General features: G+C 37.9%; 1 pseudogene; it reads left to right on the top strand.

Annotated features, from left to right (window-relative positions):
- Positions 1 to 5,244: 5,244 nt before the first annotated feature.
- LOC132513848 (ATP synthase subunit f, mitochondrial-like) lies at positions 5,245 to 5,511 on the top strand (annotated as a pseudogene).
- Positions 5,512 to 9,396: the final 3,885 nt, after the last annotated feature.

Genomic DNA, 9,396 nt, shown 5'->3' with positions numbered 1-9,396 from the left:
ATAATGAGAGTAAAGATGATCCAAAATCTTGGAAATAGAATAGAGGAAAAGCAAGAAACTTTTAACAAAGACCTTAGAAGAACTAAAGAAGAAACAAGCAATGATGAACAACACAATAAATGAAATTAAAAATACTATAGGTGAGATCAATAGCAGAATAACTGAGACATAAGAACAGATAAGTGACCTGGAAGTAAAATAGTGGAAATAACTACTGCAGAACAGAATACAGAAAAAAGAATGAAAAGAACTGAGGAGAGTCTCAGAGACCTCTGGAACAACATTAAACACACCAACATTCGAATTATACGGGTTCAAGAAGTAGAAGAGAAAACAAAAGGGACTGAGAAAATATTTGAAGAGATTATAGTTGAAAATTTCCCTAATATGGGAAAGGAAATACTTAATCAAGTCCAGGAAGCACAGAGAGTCCCATAAAAGATAAATCCAAGCAGAAATATGCCAAGACAAATATTAATAAAAGTGTGAAAATTACATACAAAGAAAACATATTAAAAGCAGCAAGGGAAAAACAACAAATAACACACAAGGGAATCCCCATAAGGTTAAGAGCTGATCTTTCAGCAGAAACTCTGCAAGCCAGAAGGGACTGGCAGGACATATTTAAAATGATGAAGGAGAAAAACCTGCAACCAAGATTATGCTACCCAGCAAGGATCTCATTCAGATTTGATAGAGAAATTAAAACCTTTACAGACAAGCAAAAGCTGAGAGAGTTCAGCACCACCAAACAAGCTTTACAAATGCTAAGGATCATCTCTAGGCAAGAAAGAGAAGAGAAGGAAAACACCTACAACAAACCCAAAACAATTAAGAAAATGGGAATAGGAACATACATATCGACAATTACCTTAAATGTAAATGGATTAAAGGCACCCACAAAAGACATAGACTGGCTGAATGGATATAAGAACAAGACCCATATATATTCTGTCTACAAAATACCCACTTCAGACCTAGAGACACATACAGGCTAAAAGTGTGGGGATGGAAAAAGATATTCCATGCAAATGGAAACCAAAAGAAAGCTGGAGTAGCAATTCTCATATCAGACATAATAGACTTTAAAATAAAGACTATTAGAAGAGACAAAGAAAGACACTACATAATGATCAAGGGATCAATTCAATAAGAAGATATAACAATTGTAAATATTTATGCACCCAACATAGGAGCACCTCAATACATAAGGCAAGTACTAACAGCCATAAAAGGGGAAGTAGACAGCAACACATTCATAGTAGGGGACTTTAACACCCCACTTTCACCAATGGACAGATCATCCAAAATGAAAATAAATAAGGAAGCACAAACTTTAAATGATACATTAAACAAGATGGACTTAATTGATATTTATAGGACATTCCATCCAAAAACAACAGAATACATATTTTTCTCAAGTGCTCATGGAATATTCTCCAGGATTGATCATATCTTGGGTCACAAATCAAGCCTTGGTAAATTTAAGAAAATTGAAATTGTATCAAGTATTATTTCTTACCACAATGTTATGGGACTAGATATCAATTAAAGGAAAATACCTGTAAAAAATACAAACACATGGAGACTAAACAATACACCACTTAATAATGAAGTGATCACTGAAGAAATCAAAAGAGAAATTAAAAAAATACCTAGAAACAAATGACAGTGGAGACATGACGACCCAAACCTATGAGATGTAGAAAAAGCAGTTCTTAGAGGGAAGTCTACAGCAATAAAATACTACCTTAAGAAACAGGAAACATCTCAAATAAACAACCTAAACTTGTACTTAAAGCAATTAGAGAAAGAAGAAGAACAACAACAAAGTTATCAGAAGGAAAGTAATCATAAAATCCAGACCAGAAATAAATGCAAAAGAAATGAAGGAAATGATAGCAAAGATCAATAAAACTATAAGCTGGCTCTTTGAGAAGAAAAACAAAATTGATAATCCACTAACCAGACTCATCAAGAAAAAAACAGAGAAGACTCAAATCAATAGAATTAGAAATGAAAACGGAGAAGTAACAACTGACACTGTGGAAATACAAAAGATCATGAGAGATTACGACAAGTAACTCTATGTCAATAAAATGGACAACCTGGGAGAAATGGTCAAATTCTTAGAAATGCACAGCCTGCCAAGACTGAACCAGGAAGAAATAGAAAATATGAACAGACCAATCACAAGCACTGAAATTGAAACTGTGATTAAAAACCTTCCAACAAACAAAAGCCCAGGACTAGATGGCTTCACAGGAGAATTCTATTAAACATTCAGAGAAGAGCTAACACCTATCCTTCTCAAACTCTTCCAAATTATAGCAGAGGGAGGAACACTCCCAAACTCATTGTACGAGGCCACCATCACCCTGATACCAAAACCAGACAAGGATGTCATAAAGAAAGAAAACTACAGACCAATAACACTGATGAACATAGATGCAAAAATCCTCAACAAAATACTAGCAAACAGAAGCCAACAGCACATTAAAAGGATCATACACCATGATCACGTGGGGTTTATTCCAGGAATACAAGGATTCTTCAATATATGCAAATCAATCATTGTGATCAACCATATTAACAAATTGAAGGAGAAAAACCATATGATCATCTCAATAGATGCAGAGAAAGCTTTCGACAAAATTCAACACCCATTTATGATTAAAACCCTGCAGAAAGTAGGCATAGAAGGAACTTTCCTCAACATAATAAAGGCCATATATGAGAAACCCACAGCCAACATCGTCCTCAATGGTGAAAAACTGAAAGCATTTCCACTAAGATCAGGAACAAGAAAAGGTTGCCCGCCCTCACCATTCTTATTCTACATAGTTTTTGAAGTTTTTGCCAGAGCAATCAAAGAAGAGAAGGAAATAAAAGGAATGCAAATCAGAAAAGAAGATGTAAAGCTGTTACTGTTTGCAGATGACATGATACTATACACAGAAAATCCTAAAGGTGCTATCAGAAAACTACTAGAGCTGATCAATTAATTTGGTAAAGTAACTGGATACAAAATTAATGCACAGTAATCTCTGGCATTCCTGTACACTAATGATGAAAAATCCGAATGTGAAATCAAGAAAACACTCCCATTTACCATTGCAACAGAAAGAATAAAATATCTAGGAATAAACCTACCTAAGGAGAAAAAAGACCTGTATGCAGAAAATTATAAGAAACTGATGAAATAAATTAAAAGTGAAACAAATAGATGGAGAGATATACCATGTTCTTGGATTGGAAGAATCAACATTGTGAAAATGACTCTACTACCCAAAGCAATCTACAGATTCAATGTATACCCTATCAAACTACCACTGGCGTTTTTCACAGAACTAGAACATAATTTTTCACAATTTGTATGGAAACACAAAAGACACCGAGTAGCCAAAGCAATCTTGAGAATGAAAAACGGAGCCTGAGGAATCAGGCTCCCTGACTTCGGACTATACTACAAAGCTACAGTAATCAAGACAGTATGGTACTTGCACAAAAACAGAAATATAGATAAATGGAACAGCATAGAAAGCCCAGAATAAACCCACTCACATATGGTCACCTTATCTTTGATAAAGGAAGCAGGAATATACAGTGGAGAAAGGACAGCCTCTTCAATAAGTGGTGCTGGGAAAACTGGACAGGTACATGTAAAAGTATGAGATTAGATCGCTCCCTAACACCATACAGAAAAATAAGCTCAAAATGGATTAAAGACCTAAATGTAAGGTCAGAAACTATCAAACTCTTAGAGGAAAACATAGGCAGAATACTCTACAACATAAATCATAGCAAGATCCTTTTGACCCACCTCCTGGAGAAATGGAAATAAAAACAAAAATAAACAAATGGGACCTAATGAAACTTCAAAGCTTCTGCACAGCAAAGGAAACAAGACCAAAAGACAACCCTCAGAATGGGAGATAATATTTGCAAATGAAGCAACTGATGAAGGATTAATCTCCAAAATTTATAAGCAGCTCATACAGCTCAATAACAAAATAAACAACCCAATCCAAAAATGGACCGAAGACCTAAATAGACATTTCTCCAAAGAAGATATACAGACTGCCAACAAATACATGAAAGAATGTTCAACATCATTAATCATTAGGGAAGTGCAAATCAAAACTACAATGAGGCATCACCTCACACCAGTCAGAATGGCCATCATCAAAAAATCTAGAAACAATAAATGCTGGAGAGGGTGTAGATAAAAGGGAACCCTCCTACACGGTTGATGGGAATGTCAATTGTTACAGCCACTATGAAGAACAGTATAAAGGTTCCTTAAAAAACTAAAAATAGAGCTACCATATGATCCAGCAATCACACTCCTGGGCATATAACTGGAGAAAACCATAATTCGAAAAGATACCTGTTCTCCAATATTCACTGCAGCACTATTTATGAAAGCCAGGACATGGAAGCAACCTAAATGTCCATTGATGGAGGAATGGATAAATAAATGTGGTATAGACCACAACTGATGAGGTAACTTCCACTTTGGGCCTTTTTCCAGGCTCCTTGTTGCAAACTGCTTGTGACTAGCAACCATCCAAGCAAGAAACCTGTGTAAGTTGCTGCAGAAATGACTGTGCACAGCCCGTGGGGGACAGTCACAAAAGAGTTTCTCCTTGGGATTATATGACCTTTTTTCAGTTTTGAAGTTAGACATGGGAGAAGGAAGATCTGCTCACAACAGACCAAGGTACCCAATCTCAGGTTTGGGTTTTCTGGACTCTGTTTTTTTCTGGTAAATAAACCCTGAGGACTGATCAGCTCTTGCAGGTCTAAAACCATGGCCTATGAAGCAATAACTTTCAGGGATGTGGCCAAAGAGTTCTTTCAGCATGCGTTGGAATTTCTTGATCCTATTCAGAAGAAGTTGTACTATGATGTATTGATGGAGAGCAATAGTAATTTGGTCTTAGTGGACCATTCCATTTATGAGCCAGACATAATTGTGTTACTGGAGCAAGGAGAAGAACGCTGAATGGTTGTGAGAGAAGAAACAAGAAGCTGGATTACAGATTTGGATTCAAGTTATAAAATAATCAGCATTAGAAAGACATTTATATCCGGAAAAAGCCATCACTTTTTTTGCGTCGGAGAATTCATAGTGGTGAGAAACACTATGAAGATGAAGAATGTGGGAAGGCCTTTAGTTATGCCTCAAACCTTGCTCAACATGGAAGAGTTCAGGTTGGAGCAGACAGCCAGGACTCTAAGATGACATCAGTTGTACCACTGAAGGAGAAGAAGCTCCTGGATATCAAATTAAAGGAGCTGCCTAGCTGGATAATAATGTGGGGTTTCATCCCTAAAGGCATTACTGGAGCGTTTCAAATAGGTTATTACTGATATTACAACAAGTATTTCAACGTGAAGAAAGGGAGCATCACTGGGTTTTCTATGATGCTGGCAGCTTATGTGATTTTCAACTACTGCTGTTCTTACAAGGAACTTGAACATGAGCAGCCAAGTGAGTACCACTGAAGAGGGTGCACTCTGCATTCTTGACCATGACCTTTGCCGGGCACCCCTGAATCCTTTCATATCCTAATGGAGAATTAACACTCAATAAAAGATGACTGGTTAAAAAAAAATCTGTCTTAGCAACTTTCAAGTATGTAATACAGTATTATTAAGCATACTCACCATGCTGTACATTATACCTCCATGACTTATTTATTTTATTATTGGAAAATTGCAGCTTTTGATCACCTTTACCCATTTCACTCACTGTTTCTGGCAACCATCAATCTGTTCTCTTGTATCTATGGCTTCAGTTTTATATTTTTGTTTTTGACTTTTTTTTTTTTTAGATTTCACATACAAATGAGATCATACAGTATTGGTATTTGTCTTTCTCTGTCTGACTTCACTTAGTATAATGTTCTCAAGATCATCTATGTTGTCACAAATGGCAGGATTTCCTTCTTTTATGACTGAATAATATTTTATTGTGTATATGCCACATTTAAAAAAATTCATTAATGTCTTGATGAACCCTTGTTGTTTTCATGTCTTGGCTATTGTAAATAATGTTGCATTGAACATGGGGATGCAGGTATATTTTCAAGATAATGATTTTGTTTCCTTTGGATAAATACCAAGAAGTTGAATTGCTGGGTTATATGGTAGTTCTAGTTTTAATTTTTTGAGGAACCTCCATACTGTTTTCCATAATGGCTACACTAATTTGCATTCCCTCTAGCAGTACATAAGTGTTCCCTTTTCTCCACATCCTTGCCAACACTTGTTATTTCTTGCTTTTTAGTAATAGCCATTCTTACAGATGTGAGGTGATATTTTATTGTAGTTTTGATTTGCATTTCCCTGATGATTAGTGATGTTGAGCACCTTTTTTAGTGCCTGTTGGTCATTTGTATGCCTTCTTTGGAAAAATGTCTATTCAGAGCCTCTCCCCATTTTTTAACTGGGTTGCTTGTTTGCTTTTCTATTAAGTTGCATAAGAGTTTTTAAAAAATATATTGTGGATTGTAAATCAACTATAATGTAAAATAAAATTTTTAAAAAGAAATGTGGTATTATATATAATGGAATATTACTCAGCTATAAAAAAGGACAAAATGATGTCATTTGTAGTGACATGGTAAAATAGATAACTAATAAGAATATACTGTATAGCTCAAGTAACTCTACTCAGTACTCTGTAGTGACCTATATGGGAATAGAATGTAAAAAAGAGTGTATATATGTATATGTATAACTGATTCACTTTGCTGTATAGCAGAAATTAACATAGCATTGTAAATCAACTATACTCCAGTAAAAAAATAATTAAAAATAAATAAAAAATTTTAAAAATCCCACTTTATTTGCCCACCTACATCTATATAGATATATATAACACAGATGGGCTGTGTTAGAAGGGTAAGAAGAATGGCTACCCTTTGGCCACACTGCTCCTCCCCTAAGCCAGGGCAGCACTACTTTTCCTCCAGTGGGAAAAAGAGAGCCCAGGGTAGACATCCCCAAGCATTGTGGGTTGTTTCTGAAGAGAGTCACTCTGGACTTGCCTAATGGGGATTGTGGGGGACTCTATGGATCTTGACCATTGAGAACTGGACTGTGATGGAGAAGCAGGCAGGTGGCTTGTAGCAACCAGCTCTCAGACCTTGGCAGACTGTATTTCTAGCTTTGGCACACAAATAGAAGTTCAAACCAAGTGGGTTTGATCATCCGCAAAACCAAAATGGTGGTCCAGTCTGACCAAAGAACTCAGCAGGATGCAGGCCTGCTTGATATGGGACCACAAACAAAGAGCCTTTTTGGTCCTGGAACCTGGTCTTCCCCTCTGTCAAAGAAGGAGAGTTAAGTCATAACCCCTATCACTGTTAAGTGTTGCTCCCAGCCCTGTTCAAGAAAGAAGCCTGGTTGGAAATCTTGTGAGGTTGATTAGCCCAGCACAGTTGAGTGGAGAACTCATCAGGCAGTGCTGACTGTCTAAAGAGCAAAGCCAATGGTCCCATTTGACTAGAGAACTTGTATCACAGTACTGCTGAAGTCAAGACCACATACAAAGAGTCTTGCTGGCCTAAAACTAGTTCTAACACTGTGCCTTTCTAGAGGAGCTAATTCACAGGCCTGCCCATTGCTGAGGGAACCTCCTGGCCCACATGTCCAAGAAGCCTGTCCTGAGAACATGGGAACTGCTTTAGAGCCTGGCCAACAGCTTTGCCTATCTGCAGAGCCAAGCCAGCAACCCTATATGGCCAGAGAGTTTGGTGCAGTTTTGCCTGATTAGCTCTTGAAACAAGAGTCTTGCTAGCCTTGGGACCTATTTTGTGGTTCTCCCTAGTCAGGGAAGCTAATCTGTAGTCTTGCATGCTTCTGAATACAGCCTCTGACCCTGCCAACCAGGAAACCTAAATGGAGCTCCCTGGAATCTCAGTGTCCCATCCTGCTGCCCAGATTCAGCAGCACTTGACCAAAGAGCCCAGCAAACAGATCTGTATATACAGAGACAAGACAGAGGTCCTGTATATCCAAGGAGCTTAGCACACAGTTCTGTTGAATTTGATTTCCAAAGAGCCATGCAAGCCCTATGGCCTTTTCTGCAGCCCCACCCAAGCAGGAAAGCTAATTTATAGCCCTACCGAAAGCTGAATACAAGGTCCAGCCAGCCCTGACCAGGAAATCTAACCAGAGTTTCTGGAAATTTGTATAGCTGATCCTGCAACTTCAGTTACAACAGTACTTAAGCAGAGAGCCTGTCTAGTGAGCCTACCCATCTGTAGAGCTAGGACAGTGTCCTGTCAGACCAGGGATCTAGGTGTATAGTTCTGTCACATTTGATCACCAAACAAGAGTCATTCCAGATTTGGGGCATACATGGGCACCTTCCTGGGCAGGGAAACTAATTTGTAGCCCTGCTCACTGTTGAATCCAGTTATCAGTCTGCTTGACCAGGGAACCTAACCAGATCACTGTGGAAGCTGTGGAGCCCACCATACAGCCCTGCTTACAGTCCCATATGAACAGAGAGCAGATCCCATGGATTTCCCCATCTTCAGAACAAAACTTGTGGACCTGTCTGGCCAGGAAATGCAATGCACATTCTTGATTAATTTGGGTCACCAAACAATGAGCAATGCAGGCCTTGGGGCCCATTCTTCTCCCCTACCAGGGTACGGAATCTAAGTCATAGTCTTGTCTACTTATGAGTATAGTACTCAGTCCGAACCATCTAGAAAGCTTGACCAGAGAACACAGGCAAATGTGGAGCTCATCTTATAAACTTATTTGTGCAGGGAATAAAGCCAGCAGTCCTAGCCAACAGTTCTCAGCCAGCAGCACAAGTCTGCCCAACCTCAGAGCTCATTATGTAGCCTTGCCCAAAAGTATGCCCTAATAGTAAGCTTTGTCCACTCAAGGACACTACCAGCTGACCTGTACAGAATTCCACACTAAGCGAACTGGTGAAGAACTGTTAGTACAAAAGTAAACCTGTAAAGTCTGGAAGATGAGACTGCTTACAGAAATGCACAAATACAAACATAAGGAATCAAGGATCACAAAAAATCAGGTAAGCATCATGCCACCAAAGTAAACTAATAAAACTCCAATAACTGATCCAAAAGAAATGAAGATCTATAAACTATCAGACAAAGAATTTAAAATAATCCTCTTAAAGGACTTTTGTGAACTACAAATATACAACTAAACAAAATTAGGAATAAAATACATGAATAAAATGAGAAGTTCAACAAAGAAATAGAAACTGTCAAAAATAAAAAAAATCCTAGAGCTGAAAAATACAAGTGAACTGAAAACTTCAATAGAGAGCTTCAAAAGCAGACTAGACCATGCATAAGAAAGAATCAGTGTCCTAGAAGACAGGGCATTTGAAAATAT

The sequence above is a fragment of the Lagenorhynchus albirostris genome, chromosome X, assembly GCF_949774975.1.
Source record: "Lagenorhynchus albirostris chromosome X, mLagAlb1.1, whole genome shotgun sequence".
In the NCBI taxonomy this organism is placed as follows: domain Eukaryota; kingdom Metazoa; phylum Chordata; class Mammalia; order Artiodactyla; family Delphinidae; genus Lagenorhynchus; species Lagenorhynchus albirostris.
Note: the sequence above shows the minus strand (reverse complement) of the source record. Positions and strands in the feature narration are given on the sequence as shown.